At 41.8% G+C, this 20,070-nt stretch overlaps 1 protein-coding gene and 1 non-coding gene across 2 annotated transcripts in view; both read right to left on the reverse strand.

Annotated features, from left to right (window-relative positions):
• Positions 1 to 20,070, reverse strand: part of LOC126425240 (uncharacterized) — a 128,490-nt gene that overhangs the window by 2,544 nt on the left and 105,876 nt on the right. The window lies entirely within an intron of this gene.
• Trnaf-gaa (transfer RNA phenylalanine (anticodon GAA)) lies at positions 15,509 to 15,581 on the reverse strand. The gene has a single exon. It is a non-coding gene; the product is annotated as a tRNA-Phe (tRNA).

Genomic DNA, 20,070 nt, shown 5'->3' on the forward strand with positions numbered 1-20,070 from the left:
CAGACTTCCTTCCAGAACAGGAAAACAGACAAGAAATGGGGGGGGGGGGAGGCAAGACAAAAAAGGACTTACAAGAAATGGAGAGTGAACAGATGACCTTACTCAACAGAGACAAATTCAGACTAGAAGTCTCTCCTTTACACAATTAAATTCAGTATCTAGTGTGATTCCGAAGATTTCTACTGGGCATTTTCTTTTTTGCCTACTTGGATCCTCTTCTGCCTTCTACAGTTCATCTCTCGAAGTTATCCATTCATCTTAAATTGTATTTCTATCCTCTGTTGCAATCCAACGTTGTCTATTGCACCCTCTAAAACACTGTGTAACATCTAGTTCTTTCAACTTATCAAGATCTCGTCTCCTTAATTTCCTACTTTTTTCAATTTCTTCATTTTTTATCTGCAAGTCATAACCAATAAATTATGGACAGAGTTTACGTCATAATCGATCTGAAGTCTCCCTGCGTCTGTATATCTCTCCCATCTAAACTGCCTTCTTTCAAGATTTTTAAACGAAGTATTAGTACTGATTAAATTATGCTCTGTGCAAAATTCTATTACGCCGCTTCCCCATTCATTCCTTTCTCCCTGTCTATGTTCCCTTACGATTTTTCCTTCTCTTTCTTTTCTTGCTACCGAATTTCGATCTCGCATCACACTTTTAAGTTTCATCTCCCTTAACTGTCTGAATAATTTCTTTTATCTCATCACACAGTCTTTCAATGTTTTCGTCACCTTCAGAGCTAGAACTAAAATTAACTTGAACTACTGCGGTGGTTATCAGGTGCTGCTGTTCTTCTTGCCACCAAAGTTCATTAATTCCTACAGCTACCCACTTCTCCTTTGAAGTCTCTAAGCTACTTAGCCGACTACGGGATTTAACATTCCACGCTGCAACCCGTAGAATACCAGTCTTGTTTTTCTTGATAACATTTAAATGCTAGGAACCCTTTTCTGAAGGTATTTGTCTGGAGTGCAGCTTAGTACAGAAATTAAATATGGACAAAGATCAAGCTCAATAATGACGAGTTACTGAATCAAACTACGGAGAGAAGAGAGTTACAGCACGATCTGACTAAAAGGCGGAATCGTTTGACAGGTGACATCCTGACGCTATAAGCAATCGTTAATTTGTTAATGGAGTGAAGTGTGTTTGCGTGGGGGGGGGGGGGGGGTTGTTAGGGAGGGGTTAAAATTGTAGAGGAAGACCAAGACTTGGCTAAAGTAAAAAGGTCCAAATGGATGTAAGCTGCGGTAGTCCTACAGAGATGAAGAAGACTCAGCAGCCCAAACTAGCGTGAAGAGTTGCATCAAACTAGACAAGTTTTCAGGCTGAAAAAAAAGCAACAATGTGGGGAGTATCATTCAGTATGTTGAATAATCCTTACGTATGAACGTGGCACAAAATAACGCTGTTGTCTCCTGTTACTATTACAAAAAGGTTTTTCATTCCCGTCAACTTCAATAACGTCATATTTTCTTAGCCAACGATAGTCAACACTCTCTTTTCTCTGCTTTGCTTTGCCTTGTTTAACGTCCTCTATAATAGAGCAGCATGTATCTGTGATGAAGATTCCGCTATTATTTGCTTTTTCGTGAGCAGAGTATTCAAACTGTTCGAGAACCTGCTTTTATATCAAATGATGGTTTCGCATTTCCATCTGTGCCAACTTCGACCTGCAAATCACTCCCGTGTGAAGTACCCATGCGACAGCCTGCAGAAGAATAATATGGATAACTGAAACCGACACAGAGTTACATGGGATAGGTCTACTGCCAAATAATTATTTTCGGTTCTGATTTACCACATCCAGAAGAAAACGGAAGGAAGCATACAAATACCGAAAATAAAAACACAGTAGAGTCCTGGTCATCCGACTTTCGCTAATCCGGTCTTCCCTTTAATCTGAACCATGGGCGTCAATTCCAGGGAGGAGGAGGAGGAGGAGGAGGAGGAGGAGGGAACGTGTCCAACCCACCCCACAACCCCTCAAAATTTTGTGATGAACAGTTTCAATTTTTTGAGTTTCAGCTGACAAAAAAACCATCGTTGAACGAATAAATCTAAGCTTAACCCTTGGCTTCCCAGGTCATTTTTTGGTCACGCACTGTCCCAGGTGCAGTGTGTGTGACTGCTACATTTAATAGCCACAAAAACTGCATTCTGCAGTTTCAGTGGAACAGTTCAGATTTTATGTAAAAGGTTACATTAATATCACACAAAATGAACTATTCAAAGTTTATTTTTACGAAAAAACGCATTTAATCAGAAAACTACACAAAATGAACATAATATTACATGACAACGTTAATGCTATGAAAGCTCAAATACCCTGAGCTCCAAATTTTATTTCTTGATATATTTTTATTGTTTATTACACATGTAATAATAAAAACATAAAAAACGCCCACAAAACATCCAAAAAAATAAAAATTATGGTATAGTTGGGGTCACGAACGATGGCGGCCCAGTTCAAGTCAGTTCTGCGCATCTACATCACGCATTCTCCGACAACCAATGAGCGTTCAGTAGTATTCTCCACGCTCTGTTATGAATGTCGTAGCCGATGCAAGCATTAAACGTGATTGTAGCGAGTTATTAGCGTATTTCTGTCCCATTAGTTGCGAGTTGTCACCACAGATGGTAATGGTAAGCGACAAATTCCGCACAAGCAACCGGGACACGCAATTTGCAGTACACACGCTTTCTTCAAGCGCAGAGTTAATGTATGCGCTTACCGCAACCATCAGTTGCAAACGACAACAATATATCCCCGGTCGTCTCCCAAGTTGGGCGAACCGCCATTGTTCATGGATCAGAAGTACTTTTTAGATGTTTAGTTTCTTTCTCGGAGGTTTTCTTTACACTCGCCGGAAATGTTTGTAGAGATTCAAGTGAGACTGGCTTCTTGCAACAAAATGGTTCAAATGGCTCTGAGCACTATGGGACTTAACATCCATGGTCATCAGTCCCTAGAACTTAGAACTAATTAAACCTAACTAACCTAAGGACATCACACAACACCCAGCCATCACGAGGCAGAGAAAATCCCTGACCCCGCCGGGAATCGAACCCGGGACTTCTTGCAACAATGGCAAATATAAGGTGCCTTTCTCTTCTCTTTGTGGTCACAGGTGGAGCATGTTTTGCGTTTTTTCAGTCGTTCTTCAATGGCTTCTACTCTTGGTTCTGCCTCACCCAGAACACGGTTGGTTGGTTGGTTTAAAAGAGGGGGGGGGGGGGAGGGACCAAACTGCGAGGTGCCCTGTTCCCAGTAGAACAATTACCCGAAGGAAAAAAGGAAACAAAGAAGACGTACGGCAATAATAGGAGAAAGGAAGAACCAGAAGAACGACAGGAGGACAACAAACACTACAATGGACAAAACAGGACGAGATGAACACAGAGACGCAAGAAACAGGGAGAAGAGATTAAAAACAAGAAAGCAGATTACCATGGCTGGTTGACCATGAGAATAAAAGAGAAGCGAAACACATTAAAACCTCCCCCCTAAAAGCCCTAGGGGACAAAGGACATGCGCTAAAACTCAGATCAAATGATAAAACCCACCCTCACGAATAAAACGTAAAACTAAAGCTGGTGTTGAGGCACTGTCGCCCGACACACCGAAAGCAGGGTGCTGGGAAAGTTAAAAGTCCGCCGCAGGGCGGCTAAAAGTGGGCAGTCCAGCAAGAGGTGGACGACTGTCATTTGGGAGCCACAGCGACACAGGTGGGTCCTCGCGACGGAGGAGGTAACCATGGGTTAGCCAAGTGTGGCCAATGCGCAGCCAACAAACGACAACTGTTTCCCTGCAAGAAGCCCGCAGGGAACACTTCCACACATTCGCAGTCTCCTTAATGACACGCAGTCTGTTGTGCATACTGTTATGCCACTCCGTCTCCCAAAGCCGAAAAACCTTGCGGCATAAGACAGAGCGCAAGTCAGTTTCAGAGGTGCCCGTCTCCAGGAGCGGTTTCCGCGTAGCCTGTCTGGCCAGCCTGTCAGCAAGTTCGTTGCCTGGGATTCCGACGTGTCCTGGGGTCCACACAAACACGACTGAACGACTGGACGGTTCCAGGGCAGCGTCCCCCTGAATAGGACAGGCGTGCACTACACGCCGGAAGCGGCTACAAGGGTAGCGGAGTACGTGTGGACTGCACATGTGGGTTTTTTAGGTTAGAGAATTCCCTCCCTAGGCCCGACAAGACGCCTCCTGAGTCGCGGCAAGGTAGGAGTAGGCAAAATGCAACAGGGAATAACAATATTAATGTGCTAATAGTAAACTGCAGGAGCGTCTATAGAAAGGTCCCAGAACTGCTCTCATTAATAAACGGTCACAACACCCATATTGTACTAGGGACAGAAAGTTGGCTGAAACCAGACGTAAACAGTAATGAAATCCTAAACTCAGATTGGAATGTATACCGCAGAGACAGGCTGGACAGTGAAGGGGGAGGCGTGTTTATAGCGATAAGAAGTGCAATAGTATCGAAGGAAATTGACGGAGATCCGAAATGTGAAATAATTTGGGTGAAGGTCACAGTTAAAGCAGGCTCAGACATGGTAATTGGATGTCTCTATAGGCCCCCTGGCTCAGCGGCTGTTGAGGCTGAGCACCTATAGGATAATTTGGAAAATATTTCGAGTATATTTCCCCACCATGTTATAGTTCTGGGTGGAGGTTTTAAGAATCCAGCGAAATTTTTTTAAGTGCTTTATCTGAAAACTACCTTGAGCAGCTAAACAGGGAACCGACTCGTGGCGATAACATATTAGACCTTCTGGTGACAAACAGACCCGAACTATTTGAAACAGTTAACGCAGAACAGGGAATCAGCGATCATAAAGCGGTTACTGCATCGATGATTTCAGCCGTAAATAGAAATATTAAAAAAGGTAGGAAGATTTTTCTGTTTAGTAAAAGTGACAAAAAGCAGATTACAGAGTACCTGACGGCTCAACACAAAAGTTTAGTCTCAAGTACAGATAGTGTTGAGGATCAGTGGACAAAGTTCAAAACCATCGTACAATATGCGTCAGATGAGTGTGTGCCAAGCAAGATCGTAAGAGATGGAAATGAGCCACCGTGGTATAACAACCGAGTTAGAAAACTGCTGCGGAAGCAAAGGGAACTTCACAGCAAACATAAACATAGCCAAAGCCTTGCAGACAAACAAAAATTACGCAAAGCGAAATGTAGTGTGAGGAGGGCTATGCGAGAGGCGTTCAATGAATTCGAAAGTAACGTTCTATGTACTGACTTGGCAGAAAATCCTAAGACCTTTTGGTTTTATGTCAAAGCGGTAGGTGGATCAAAAGAAAATGTCCAGACACTCTGTGACCAAAATGGTACTGAAACAGAGAATGACAGACTAAAGGCCGAAATACTAAATGTCTTTTTCCAAAGCTGTTTCACAGAGGAAGACTGCACTGTAGTTTCTTCTCTAGATTGTCGCACAGATGACAAAATGGTAGATATCGAAATAGACGACAGAGGGATAGAGAAACAATTAAAATCGCTCAAAAGAGGAAAGGCCGCTGGACCTGATGAGATACCAGTTCGATTTTACACAGAGTACGCGAAGGAACTTGCCCCCTTCTTGCAGCGGTGTACCGTATGTCTCTAGAAGAGCGTAGCGTTCCAAAGGATTGGAAAAGGGCACAGGTCATCCCCATTTTCAAGAAGGGACGTCCAACAGATGTGCAGAGCTATAGACCTCTATCTCTAACGTCGATCAGTTGTAGAATTTTGGAACACGTATTATGTTCGAGTATAATGACTTTTCTGGAGACTAGAAATCTACTCTGTAGGAATCAGCATGGGTTTCGAAAAAGACGCTATTCGTCCACGAGACTGAGAGGGCCATAGACACGGGTTCACAGGTATATGCCGTGTTTCTTGACTTCCGCAAGGCGTTCGATACAGTTCCCCACAGTCGTTTAATGAACAAAGTAAGAGCATATGGACTATCAGACCAATTGTGTGATTGGATTGAAGAGTTCCTAGATAACAGAATGCAGCATGTCATTCTCAATGGAGAGAAGTCTTCCGAAGTGAGAGTGATTTCAGGTGTGCCGCAGGGGAGTGTCGTAGGACCATTGCTATTCACAATATACATAAATGACCTTGTGGATAACATCGGAAGTTCACCGAGGCTTTTTGCGTATGATGCTGTAGTATATCCAGAGGTTGTAACAATGGAAAATTGTACTGAAATGCTGGAGGATCTGCAACGAATTGACGCATGGTGCAGGGAATGGCAAGTGAATCTCAATGTGGACAAGTGTAATGTGCTGCGAATCCCTTATCATTTAGCTACAATATAGCAGGTCAGCAACTGGAAGCATTTAATTCTATAAATTATCTGGGAGTAAGCATTTGGAATGATTTAAAATGGAATGATCATACAAAGTTGATCGTCGGTAAAGCAGATGCCAGACTGAGATTCATTGGAAGAATCCTAAGGAAATGCAATCCGAAAACAAAGGAAGTAGGTTACAGTACGCTTGTTCGCCCACTGCTTGAATACTGCTCAGCAGTGTGGAATCCGTACCAGATAGGGTTGATAGAAGAGATAGAGAAGATCCAACAGAGAGCAGCGCGCTTCGTTACAGGATCGTTTAGTAATCGCGAAAGCGTTACGGAGATGATAGATAAACTCCAGTGGAAGACTCTGCAGGAGAGACGCTCAGTAGCTCGGTACGGGTTTTTGTTAAAGTTTCGAGAACATATCTTCACCGAAGAGTCAAGCAGTATATTGCTCCCTCCTACGTATATCTCGCGAGGAGACCATGAGGATAAAATCAGAGAGATTAGAACCCACACAGACGCATATCGACAATCCTTTTTTCCGCGAACAATACGAGACTGGAATAGAAGGGAGAACCGATAGAGGTACTCAGGGTACCCTCCGCCACACACCGTCAGGTGGCTTGCGGAGTATGGATGTAGATGTAGCTGTAGATGGACTCCCGGATATTCGCTACCAAAGAATGGCGAGGGTAGCACTGGTTGATAGCTTGTGAGTTGCTCAGGAGGCTTAAAAGAGAAGAAACGACTCTTCAGAACAGGAACCGATGTACTGAAGTGCACGAGATATGGCCACAAGCTGTGCAGCCAGCGGGCAAGGAATGCTGTTCAATATGGCCTCTGTGGACATAGGCGAAGCCAGCATTACCATAAGCCATCGAGCCGTCGGTGTAAACAACTTCAGACCCGCGGAACACTTCAACAATCGAGAGGAAGTAACAGCGGAGAGCGGTGGGCTTAACGGAGTCATTAGGCCCAGACGAAGCTCCGGCCGACGTGTACACCATGGAGGTGTACGTGAATGGACCTCAAGTAGAGGTGATAAAGGGAAGGACTTGAGTTCGGAGCGAAGGGACAGCACGAGAACCGCAATCGTGAGCCGTGCCCTGGGCCGCCGAAGCGGAAGATGAACTGCCGCTAGTGGGAAAAGGAAACGGTAATTTGGATGCTCAGGAAAACTATGAATGTGTGCAACATGAGTGGGAAGCAGTTGCACACGTCGGATCCGCAACGGAGGGACTCCAGCCTCCACCAGGGCACTGGTCACCGGACTCGTTCTAAAAGCTCCCTTCGCTAGGCGAACGCCACAGTGGTGCACTGGGTCGAGTAAACGCAACGCTGAGGGTGCCGCCGAACTGTAAACCAGGATCCCATAGTCAAGGCGGGATTGAACAAGGGCTCTGTAGAGCTGCAGCAGCCTAGAGCGATCTCCCCCCCCCCCCCCCCCCTCCCGCCCAGTAGGTGTTGCCCAGGCAGCGGAGAGCACTGGGAAGCTGCCAGCACTCCCGCTTAAGCTGACGAAGGTGAGGTAGCCAGAGCGCGCTGAAGGATGCACGAAGTTCATGGGGTGTGTGATACGTGTTGACTAGCTTTTTATCTATGATGTCAGCAACGAGTTTACAAGATTCTGAAAAAATTAAAGCCGTACACCTGAGTATTGTCTTTGTAGGAATTGTGAATGTCATACGCATTCACTTTACTTATGCCCAACATTCGGAAGAATAATGCCACTGGCCGTCATTGTAAGAGTCCACTCAATGTTTGGACACTGTCGTTCTATTTTGTTCCTTCCTTCGCTTTTCTCTCGTTCCCGCATGATGGCTCTCGATGTTAAGTGTCGTGACTGCCTGAGTTCGACACTGACATAACTAAACTCAACATAGAAAATCCTCACATGCTGTTAGCAACTGTTGATATTTTGCACGTCAATCGGGAGAAGCAGGCTTCGAGGTTTAATGACCTCGAAAAGTTGGCTGGTTATGCTTTCTCGTGAGTCTCTTATTAAATTAACTTGCCTTTTGATAAAAAGTGCAGAGGCTTTATCCGTTATATCAGTTGATCCTAGTCCACCATTTTTAGGATCGTAAGTGGCAACTTTAGCAGGTACTCTAAACACTTCACCTCTCCACAAAAAGTTGGTGATTTTGGACATTATTCTCCTCGCTATCATTCTCGGTATTGGAAACAGCTGGGCAGTATAATAAGCTTTAGCAAGGATGCATGAGTTGATATACTGTGTTCTTTGAACTTGGTTCATACATCGAGTTAAATTCTCTACAATGGCTCCTTGCACTTTATCTGCTGCAACTTTCCAATTTAAAGCCGTCATTTTCATAGGGCATGCTGTCAGGGTGATCCCAAGTGTTTTATGTTGTCGGACTAATTTTGCCCACTCGACGTTGATATTATCAAAACCTCTGAGATTTAAGATCTTACTTTTCTCCGTTTGCATTGGCTCCAAATGTTCTACAGTACGAATCAATCACTGTTGCTAGCGTGGTTACTCGTCATTATTCCTTATAATGAGCCCTATATCGTCAGCATATGCTCTTATAACTGTTTTATTTCCTGATAATGTTAAGCCTTTTAATCTGGCATGGACATGTCGGAGGAAAGATTCCAGCGAAATGGCGAAGAGCGACATGGACAAAGGACTCCTTGAGGAAAACCTCGTTGTATTTGCATCGGCCTGGATTGTTGACAATTCACCGCTATTTTACCATTTATTCCAGTTGCTATGTTCTTAATCAACTGTATGACCCTATCGTTGAAACCTATTTTATTCAATATCTGTAGAAGATATTCATGATTTACTACATTGAACGCTTTATAAAAATCTAAAAACAATAAAGCACACTTTATGTAAGTTACAGAAGTTATTGCAATGACATCCCTGATTCTGCTAGATTTTGAAAAATGGTTCTGCCTTGCGCGCAGTTCTGATGTTGACTAATAATTTTATGTGTAAGGCATGAAATTCTCTTGTTTACTATTCTAGCTATTAATTTATAATCAGAATTCAGCAAATTGGACAAAAATTATTTAAATCTTTGTTTCCATTATTTTTTGGCACCAGAACAATTTTACTCTCCTTAAACTCAGCCGGAATCATTTTACCCTGAATAACCTCATTTACAATGTCCGTGATTTTCGCACCTACTATTGGCCAGTAACGGATGTAAAACTCTGCTGGCAGACCATCCGGTCCTGGGGATTTTTTTGGTGGTGAGGCGCAGAGTGTCTCACACACGTCTTATTCACTGACAACCTCGAGAAAATTTTCGTTTTCTTCTGTCAGCTGTGGGGCTAGGATGTCAAGGAATTCTTCCAAGGAAGCATCACTACTTTGGTGTACAGAATATAGCTCGCAATAATAGCGATAAATCTCATCCATGATACCCTGCTGGGTTCTGAGAATCGTACCGTGTTTTGTTCGAATTTCATCAATAAAAGTCCTTCTCCCGGTCTTCGTATGCTTCACTAAATGATATAGGGAAGTAATTATCTTCAGACACCGAATTTGCCTTCGATTTTATTTTCAACGCTTCCATTTGACTTCTCTTGATATTAAGTAACTTGGATTTGACTTTTTTGATGTCTGCTATCCGACCTGCTGAGACTTGATCATATAGATCTCTCAACACGGAATAGTAATATTCTATAGTGCATTTCATTTCCGTTGCGCTCTGGGCACTGTATTGACTAAAACCTTCCTCAACTTTGGCTTTGCCATTTTAACTCACCAGTCAACAGCAGTGGCATATCTACTACGGGCTCGCAGGCATATTGCCCATGTTTGTTTAATCAGATCTTCTAAATCATGATTTACTAACAAGGAAGTGTTCAAATTCCACTGATTCTTGAACTGGCTGTCTTGTTAGATTTATGCAAGCTAAGACACTTCAATGGTCTGAAAAGTACGTAGGAATGGTTTCTACTTTAGTCACGGAAGTTTCAAGATTTTTAGAAATATATAGTCTATCAATCCTGCTACGTGATGTTGCCGTGACATAAGTGAACTCAACAATGGAGGAGCATCTGATTTCCCATGTATCCTTTAATTCTAAACCAGTAACTAGTTGTTTTAGTTCACTTGAGAAATTAAAATTAGGTAACTGATCTTTTCGATTTAGAACACAATTAAAATCACATCCAAGTAATAACTGTCTTGGAGTTTTCCCTAACAAGTATATCAGGTCATCTTTGAAGAAACGTGCCCTGTCAGCTCGGTGAGTGCTTCTTGAAGGGGCGTACAAGTTGATGATAGTCACATCATAGATATTTAGTCCTATTCCCCTTCCGGATTCCAGTCGTTCCACCTCGCTTACTGTAATCCCTTTCCTCACCAAAACAGCTGTTCCAACACTTGTCTCAGGAGACACATTTATGTAACTGTCAAAACCAGGAATTACTAAATCACTTCATATCAGTCGTGGATTCGTACAAAAATTCCTTAAGGGCTGATAATTTCAAACTGGTCGTAATTTTATTTATGTTTACAGTGGTGACGGAATAAGATTGCGTCATTGTGCTGTCACTATGTAGTTGTTTTGATGAACTAATTTAGTTTCCTGTGGTTCAGGGTTCAGTTAAGCTGCCGGCCTGAGTGGACGAGCGGTTCTAGGCGCTACAGTCTGGAACCGCGCGGCCGCTGCGGTCGCAGGTTCGAATCCTGCCTCGGGCATGGATGTGTGTGATGTCCTTCGGTTAGTTAGGTTTAAGTAGTTCTAAGTTCTAGGGGACTGATGACCACAGCAGTTAAGTCCCATAGTGCTCAGAGCCACTTGAACCATCAGTTAAGCTGTAACAGTTTTCTCGAAAGGCTGAACATGGAATAACACTTCAATCAGTGTATTAGTTACTGTCCCATTTTTTTATTTTTTTCTACTTCTGATGTTTTCTCTTGTACCGCAAGCAAGCTGGTTTCCTGGTGACCTCTCTGATTTTTCCTCCAGTGATTCGTGTAAGACCGTATCGGACCGAACATTCTTTGGGCTTGGGTCGCCCCTCCCGGATTTTCCCTTCCCTTGGTTACGAGCTACATTCTCATTTGGTTGCATTGGTATTTTACTTCGCGGCTTATCTGGAGCAGCAGCAGACGCTTTCGCAATTTCGGTTGCCGGCGCCTGCCCTGAGATGTTGACCGTGATTTCAGTTTGGCCACCACTTCCTCGTTCTTTATTAATTTCACTCACTTCCTGATCGAGGGAAACAAATGGAGACTGCAGTTTTGCAACCTCTCCATGAACCTGTTTATTAACAGATAGCTGCTGATCTTTGCAATAGGCTACTGCACCTGTTGTTTCTTGCAAATTAATGCTGATTACACCACCTTCGCCGGCCGCAGGTTCGAATCCTGCCTCGGGCATGGATGTGTGTGATGTCCTTAGGTTAGTTAGGTTTAAGTAGTTCTAAGATCTAGGGGGCTGATGACCTCAGCAGTTAAGTCCCATAGTGCTCAGAGCCATTTGAACCATTTTTGAACACCCCCTTCATTTTCTGGTACCGTATGTGTATAATCTTTCTGTTCATCAGTTTCTATTCGCATTTTGCCTTCAGGTTCCTCTGCCTCCTCATCGCACTGTTTTTGCTTGCGAAGCGAGGGAGTGGGACAAGACAGCTCGTCCTCTGAACAACTATCAGTTACCTCCAGAGGTCGTTTTTTCGTTCGCATTTCAGTTTCACGAGTAGTGGTAATAGGATTTCCCTTTGTTGTTAACGGGCGAAATTGACTGTTATCGTGAAGGGAGACATCAGTTTGGCCCGCTGCGTTAACATCCTCAGCCAGTTGATCCGGGCTATTCTTTGGTAATAGTTCATTTAAGGTAAGCTTTTGACGCTGTATCAAATTACTTTTAAGAACAACAGTTCGCCGCCGACATTCCTGTCTGAAGTGGCCGGTTTAGTTACATATATGACATGTAGCTTCCTGACCTGTATAAACAATTTATGCCTTATACCCACAAACAGTTATGTGAGACGGAATGTTCGTCTTCACGTCCATCTCTACACAGCGGACCCCGTTGAAATACTGCAGTTTAAAGCGAGGCGACAATCTTTCATTTGCAATTGATTTAACGTCTCCGTAGTTTGAAAGAGCTTCCTTAATCTTATTTTCAATTTCAATGGGAAGATTCAAGACACGAACAGTTTTGTAATGAATGTCCGCTCTATAGATGGAAACCTTACTTTTATAACCATTTCTATGCACAAAATCTACTTCACAGCCCCACTTTCGTAACACTTAATCAACAGTCGCAGCACTGATTAATTTGACAAAAACACAGTAATTTTTCCTGATCCAGATGCCAGGTATGGACGATTTAAGAACTGAGACCAATTACCCGTGTAATCCAGTCATCTGTTTACAGGGATGTCGGCTGAACAGGACGGGATTCCTTGTCAAAAGCAAATACCAGGGTATTCTTCCTGAGGTTTGTAGCCATGGTTAATCCAGCGACGCAATTTCGGTTAAACAACCTAAATTCCAATTAGCAGCAGCAAGACCAGAAAGAGCGATCAGATCACGAGGAATAGGAACGAACACGGAGATTAACGGACGGACAGCACTCGGCGAAGCACAAGTACAGCGATGTAAACACGGAAGTGAGGCGCGGCAGTTAACAGCGGCTGAAACGGAACTGAGGTATTTGTCTCGACCTGGTGTATTTCTGGCAGAACATCCAGTTAAAGATTCAGTCTCTACACTACTGTCTTTATCATTTTCATCTCTTGTTTCATTCAAGGAAATCACAACCTGCAAAATACATTCGTATTCACTTTTCCACAGTTCATATACTGTATTTTGCTCACTTTCAATTTCGTTGACGCTGTCTGACATAACATCACTTCCTAAACTTTCCTCAAACCATTTTAAAACAGCACCTATCAAAGTCAGGGTCTGTAATATGAACAGTAGGCGTAGATGTGGCTACTGAATCCATAACGTTAAAGTCCCACGTGCGGTCTCGGAGACCGCTAGCACGAAAGAGGCACAATCAACATTACGCATTATCAACAGAGTAACAATAAACGCTTGCGGTCTGTGAGAACGCACCTGGGACGTTAAGGGTTAACTAATTACACATAAAAGCTCTTGAGCAGTAAGAATTGATGGTTTGCCGTACGTCAGATCCACTTATACAAATGGTACCAGGAAAGTTTTGCAATACGACGCAACAATAAATCGCAGGAGGCTGATTGTAGCTGTGTTCTGAGAATACTTCATACATTGTAGTCCTTGTGCCAAATCTGTGGGCGCAGTCGTACACTTGCAGGGTTAGTTTGAAGTGCTTGCTATGGCATCGTGGTTACCAAGTGACATTCGAGCAGTTCTGCGGTACAACTTCGAGCGTTATTCAAACATAGGAGCAGTGCTTTGAAGAAATTACTCTTGCACTCGGTGACATGTGTTCAAATCGTACCGCTATATTCAGGTGGTACACAGAACTCCAAAGAGGGAATTTCACTCTGGAGGACGCACAGAGGACGAAAAGGTCACGATCATCAGTTACGGAGGAAAACATTGATGCTGTGAGAAAAATGCTAGACGAAGACACCTATACGCAGATAGAGGATACCTTAGGGCTAAATGCACCAGCTATTCGTTCGATTCTGCACGATCATTTGCAAGCAGAGAAACTATCTTGTCTCTGGGTGCCGCATAGACTGGACGAAGAGCAGATGACTCGACTTGTGACTTGGTGCCAGTAAATGATAAAGAAGCTTTCTAAGGAACAATCTCAGTGTGTGACAGGTGACGAGACTTGGCTGTGCTATTATGACGTGCCGACTAAGACACAAAACAAAGTTTCGGTCTTTGAAGATGATGACACACCCGTAGATGTCAGAAAATCCCGATCAGTAAAGAAGAAAATGACAGCTGTTTTTTAAAAAAAAAAAAAACATCTGAATTGTGGGGCGCGTTGTTTTGGACACACGGAAGACAGTCACAGTTAAGTGATACACTGAGCAATGCCTGCCCAAAGTCATTCAATCTTTGAAGAACCTGCGACCAATGTCAGGAATGGACACTTGGTTTTTCCATCGCGACAACGCTCTAGGTGACCGCGCAAAAGCATGCAGCAAATATTTGCGGGGTACACGACTGAAACTTCTTGACCACTCTCCTTACAGTCCAGACCTCGTTTCTTGTGACTTTGCACTGTTCCCGCATATTAAAATGAAGCTGAAAGGAGTACAGTTTTCAAGTGATGAGGCCCTCCTGAGGACTTGGGACAACGAGTGTGCCTTATTCCCTACAGAAACCTGGGAGAAATGGTTTAGGGATTGGTTTCGGACGATGGAGAAGTGTATTCAATGTGACCGAAATTACTTCGAAAAAATTAAATAAATCTTTTTTCCACTGTTCAATCGCCCAATGTTTACGCTGCTTACACCAAGCGAGGCGTCGTTTGGCATTTACCGTTGCGATGTTTACCTCATGAGCAGCCGCTCGACCATGAAATCCGTTTTCTCACCTCCCGTCTAACTGTCATAGTACTTGCAGTGGATCCTCATGCAATTTGTAATTACTGTGTGATGGTCTGGATAGATATCTACCTATTACACATTACGACCCTCTTCAACTGTCGACGATCTCTGTCAGTCAACAGACGAGGTCAGCCTGTACGTTTTTGTGCTGTAAGTGTCCATCACGTTTCCACTTAACTATCACATCGCAAACAGTGGACCTAGGGATGTGTAGGAGTGTGGAAATCTAGCGTACAGACTTATGACACAAGCGACACCCAATCACCTGACCATGTTCGAAGTCCGTGAGTTCCGCGGAGCGCCCCATTCTGCTCTCTCACTATGTCTAATGACTACTGAGTTCGCTGGTATGGAGTATCTGGCAGTAAGTGGCAGCACAATGCACCCAATATGAAAAACGTAAGTTTTTGGAGTTGTCCGGGTACTTTTGATCACATAGTGTATATCGTTCCCTTGCAACAGTCCTCGCCGCCACTGATCCATACTAATAAATATCTTAGGTGCGAATAAAATTTTCTCGGGCTTACAGCTATGCATTCGTGTATCTTAGCTGCGTTCTCAGCTTCACGGGTCATCTTCGCTCGGACAGATCAATACCAAAAACGTTGTTTCGTTGCGCTATTTGACTACGATTCTGTTTCGTGTTCTCATGGCACTGATCAAATGAATCAGTGGGGGAGAATAAGAAAAAAAAAAAAGAAATGCCGAAACCCGGGATCGAACCAGGGACCTTTAGATCTTCAGTCTAACGCTCTCCCAACTGAGCTATTTCGGCTTCTATTTCACCGCCTTCTGTGACTATATAACATTATCTCGGACGCTACCTTTTTTTCCTAAATGTAAAAATTATTTATTGTTTATAATACTGTCAGACTAATTAAAGGGAGGCGGCAGTTTGCACTTAGGTTGTGTTTATTTTGTCCTCGTCTTTGTTTAGAATTAGTTTTGGTTTTATTATAACTGAGTGTTCAGCTACTAGAACAAGGTGCTAACTGCTAAGCGTATGAAAATGGCACAACGTATTGACTTTTGCTTCCGCTCGGTTTGATTTACAAAATGTACTGTTTTTGAAGGTTTCACGACAAAACTGTGGTGGCAACATCAAAATTTCGACACAGGATGTATCGTACGGTCTGTCTGCTCCGTGTTATGAACATGCTGATCAACATTATGTATTGCTATGAGACCAAGACGTTGCTGTGCTCCATTATATTGTTAATTACAAAAGGCGTATTTCGGCGTGATTGCCATCTTCACGTTGTAACAGGTGGTCTTGAATCCATATGACATCGACGTATCAGTTGCCGTCACACTAATACATAAGCTTGCTTCTTCGATGTTGGTGGAGCTATAGTAAGTACTAAAACTTTTGCTGGCGCGATTGTTTTTGAAGTTGTCGAACTATGAAACTGCTCCAGCAAAAGTTTAACACCTACTGTAGATCCACCAACATCAAAGGGCGCGGACTTACAGCAGTGTGACAGCAACTGAGACATCAATGTCATATGGGTAGAAAGACCACCTGATACATGCTGCAGATGACAATCACGCCAAAATAGGCCTACTGCAATAAACAATATAATCTAACACAGCTGCATCTCGGTCTCATAACATAATATATAATTCCCTTATATTGCATATACGACGCAGTGGGCCCAGATCAGTACAAACTGCTGAGCAACGTTTGTTTGGTAACTTATGCTCACTTTCTCCAATTAATATTAATATGCTGTAGGAACACACCAAGAAATTTTGTCGGTTGCTCTAGTGTGATCACAATAAATTATTTAAGAAATTGAAATTTCTCGAATATTTCACATACGTCAGACGAAATAAATTCTGGAACCTGAGATTGGTGTAATGAGGATGTTACATCCACATACCGTGGCTCCTTTCACATCCCACTCACATTCTGCTAATGTCTATTAGGAATACATGCCATGGACATCATAAATGTAGACTAGATTACTTCACAGATATAAATATTGTATTTCTTACATTCTTAAAGTATTAGGTTATTTATCCTCACATTGTGTTCCAAACATTCCGTAATGATGGAGGGTCTGCAGGCCGTGGAGTGAGTCAAATTATACATCGGATGCAGGATCTCAGTACTTACGTAACATGTACCAACAACCAGTTACAACTTGCTGTAATCTACTCAAACTGATAATAAATTAGCAGAAATTATTGGAATTGTTTCAAGAGTACTTCATTATATATGAAACAAGACACTGCTCCCAAGTTAAGAATATATGTAACATCACCCAGGACACTATCATCCGTATATACTGATAAAGAACCCTGTTTGGTGCAAACATTAGTATGTAGCTGAATTTACAACCCAGAGTCCAGATACTCCAATAAATAATAGGAGTAGCTAATGAGTAAGTCTTTTACTTTTGTTTTGCATATCTGTGGTTTCCAGTTTCCTACCTGATGTCTGGTAGTTACATGTTGCAGGTTTTTACATAAGAATATAAAACCACATTCTGGATTCTAGACAGAGGTACACGGTCTATGTGTAAATTATTTTTATTTATAGTATTATGGTTGTGAAGTCATCCTAAATTACTATTATCACAAACACTTTTATGGAGTAAATGTATTGGCACATATACCTGTTATTTTGCCCATTTCTTTGTCACTTCCTCCTTTTTTAAGGTGTAATTCACGAATTCGTGTCTAGTGCTACAATCGACGTGCAGGCATCCTTCGCAAAATACCTCGAAGAAAACAATCTATCGACACATAAACAACACAGATTTAGAAAATATCATTCCTGTGAAATACAACTGGCTCTTTATTCACATGAAGTAATAAGTGCTACTGACAAGTTGATGGCATGTTTATCGATTTGCAGAAGGCTCATCACTGTTCCTCTCAGGACCTTCTAATCAAATTCATAAAGAGCATAAAAAATGTACTGAAGGGTAACTTGTTTTGTATTATTACAAAATATGGGACAGATTGTCACAGATATAATACACGAGTTTGGGTGGCGTTTTAAAACAAAGGCGTTTTTAAAAATCTTGAGTGCTTGGTGCTCTGCAGTTTTAAGATATTTAGTAATGGACATCTTCTCAACAAAATGAGCTGCACTTGAAAGATTTATTTGCTACCCATGTGTTTTCAGTGTATAACCCATTGTCAGTGGCATCTGATACAGAGGAACAAGCAAGTGTATGTACACCAACTACTACAGCTTGACATATGTAATAGTAGAAATGTAAGTCTGCTTACATTATGTATCTCTGTAGCAAAGACATGTGTGTCAGCTATAAATTCTTTAGGATTCATAATGTGAGTAAACTTATATTTCTGCTATTACATATACAGTTGTCAAGTTGTGGAAATATATCTCACACAGCTCAAATACAAAAACATTTGGGCAGCCAGTGTAATGAAGAAAGTCATAATATAAACAACGTATTGTTTCTATCAGACAGTAATGGCAGAAACTGTATGAAAATGTTGAACACTATATTACCAAGCAACTATAAGTGTACATCATTTGTAAAGTCTAATGGCATGTTGCTCACAACATACAAAATAAATCACTCAATTTAGGGCAAAAATGACTATTTCATTATCCTAGCTGGAGCAAAAGACATAAATGAGAGAAAAGATGAATTTATGGGCTCACTGAATGAAACTATTTCGAAACCTATACAGACTCAATTAATACTCTGCGCAAGACCTTATAGATTTGATATCCCAAGAGAAAACCACAAGATCTCGGAGATGAACAAATATTTAATAAAAAGAACTACAATGACAAACCACATCAAAGAAATCAACATAAACAGGTTTTTTCAGTGAAAAGATTTTTCAAGACATGGATCACACATGGCAAAATTAGGAAAACCTAAGCTCTGTGCAAATTTATTGAAGGAGCTAAACAAACAGTAGGTCTACTATCAAATGGCTAATCCTGTCCAATCAACATATTCATCTCCACATGCCAAAAAGTGGTACGACAATCCAGACAACATGGGAGATTCAACCATTGCTACAAGACCAACAGAAGCCGCAGAAGTTGAAATACAGACTGCACTCTCCAAGAAGACACCACTACCACATGCAGGGCTGTATTAAGTACAGAATCTGCATCATCTCCTGCTCAAGTGAAAGATAACAGGAGAATGATGTTATCCTTAAATGAACGCTAGCTAAAACAAGAACACATAAAAATGTATGTTCCACAGGTTGCACCTAATTACAAGTTACTGCAGACCCAAAGAAGGTTATGGGGGTTCCTCCATATATACAAGTTATTATTTAGATCTGAAATGTACTGTTCTGGATGTTAAGGACTTACATATTAAAAGTGTTTTTGAAACAGCTGTATGCTTCTACCAACAGTAAGGATGAACATGATGCAGAGAAATTTACCAAATGCTTAGAAAAACTTATTGTCCACGTACAGAAATATACCAAATACAACATGCTAATTTTTAGAGACTTAAACATTGATGTTAGGAAAACATACAGCTAGAAATATTAATTTAGCAAATATGTTACGGTCATATAATATTTTCTTTACAAATAAAAGTCTTACGAGGCTTCAATCCTGCCTTGATAACTTCATAACAAATGTACATAAAAGTGGATTTGAAGTAGAATTGTTTAATGTTGATCACCTATCAGACCACAAAGGTATACGGGTGAAATTAATTACTGGGAAGTTAAATGCAGACCAAAAACAAGTTCAGTACCAGGGTGTTAGATTATTGACTGATAAGAATATTAAGCTCTATAGGCAGGAACTACAACTAGTACACTGGTATACTCTCTTACTTTCTTCCAACAATGTTGAGGAAGCCTTCAACAGACTCATGAGCATTATCTCAAAATGTTTTGATATCTGTTGCCCAAAGATCAGAAAACAATATAGTAATAAAGTCAGAACGGTCAGAACACCCAAGCACCCAACACAACACAGAGGTTTGCTTGCACCTGACTGACAGAAATTAAGGCTCTTGGTAATTATTTGCTGTGAAAAAGTAAAAAGCAGTATTGTGAACAAAGCCACTTATAACAATCTCATAAGACTTGAAAGTACACAAATCGGAATAGCCAAATGTAGGGAAAATGAACATTTCATTGAAAACTCAAATAACAGATGCAAGTCAGCATGGAGGATTATAAAAGCAGAGTTGCGTACAGCTATAAATTATAAAGACACTACAAGTGCTGTCAATACCGCAGCACATGAATTTAATAAGTTTTCTGCCAAAGCAGCAAACCCCACTATCACCCCA

The sequence above is a fragment of the Schistocerca serialis genome, chromosome 10 (assembly GCF_023864345.2).
Source record: "Schistocerca serialis cubense isolate TAMUIC-IGC-003099 chromosome 10, iqSchSeri2.2, whole genome shotgun sequence".
Classification (NCBI taxonomy): domain Eukaryota; kingdom Metazoa; phylum Arthropoda; class Insecta; order Orthoptera; family Acrididae; genus Schistocerca; species Schistocerca serialis.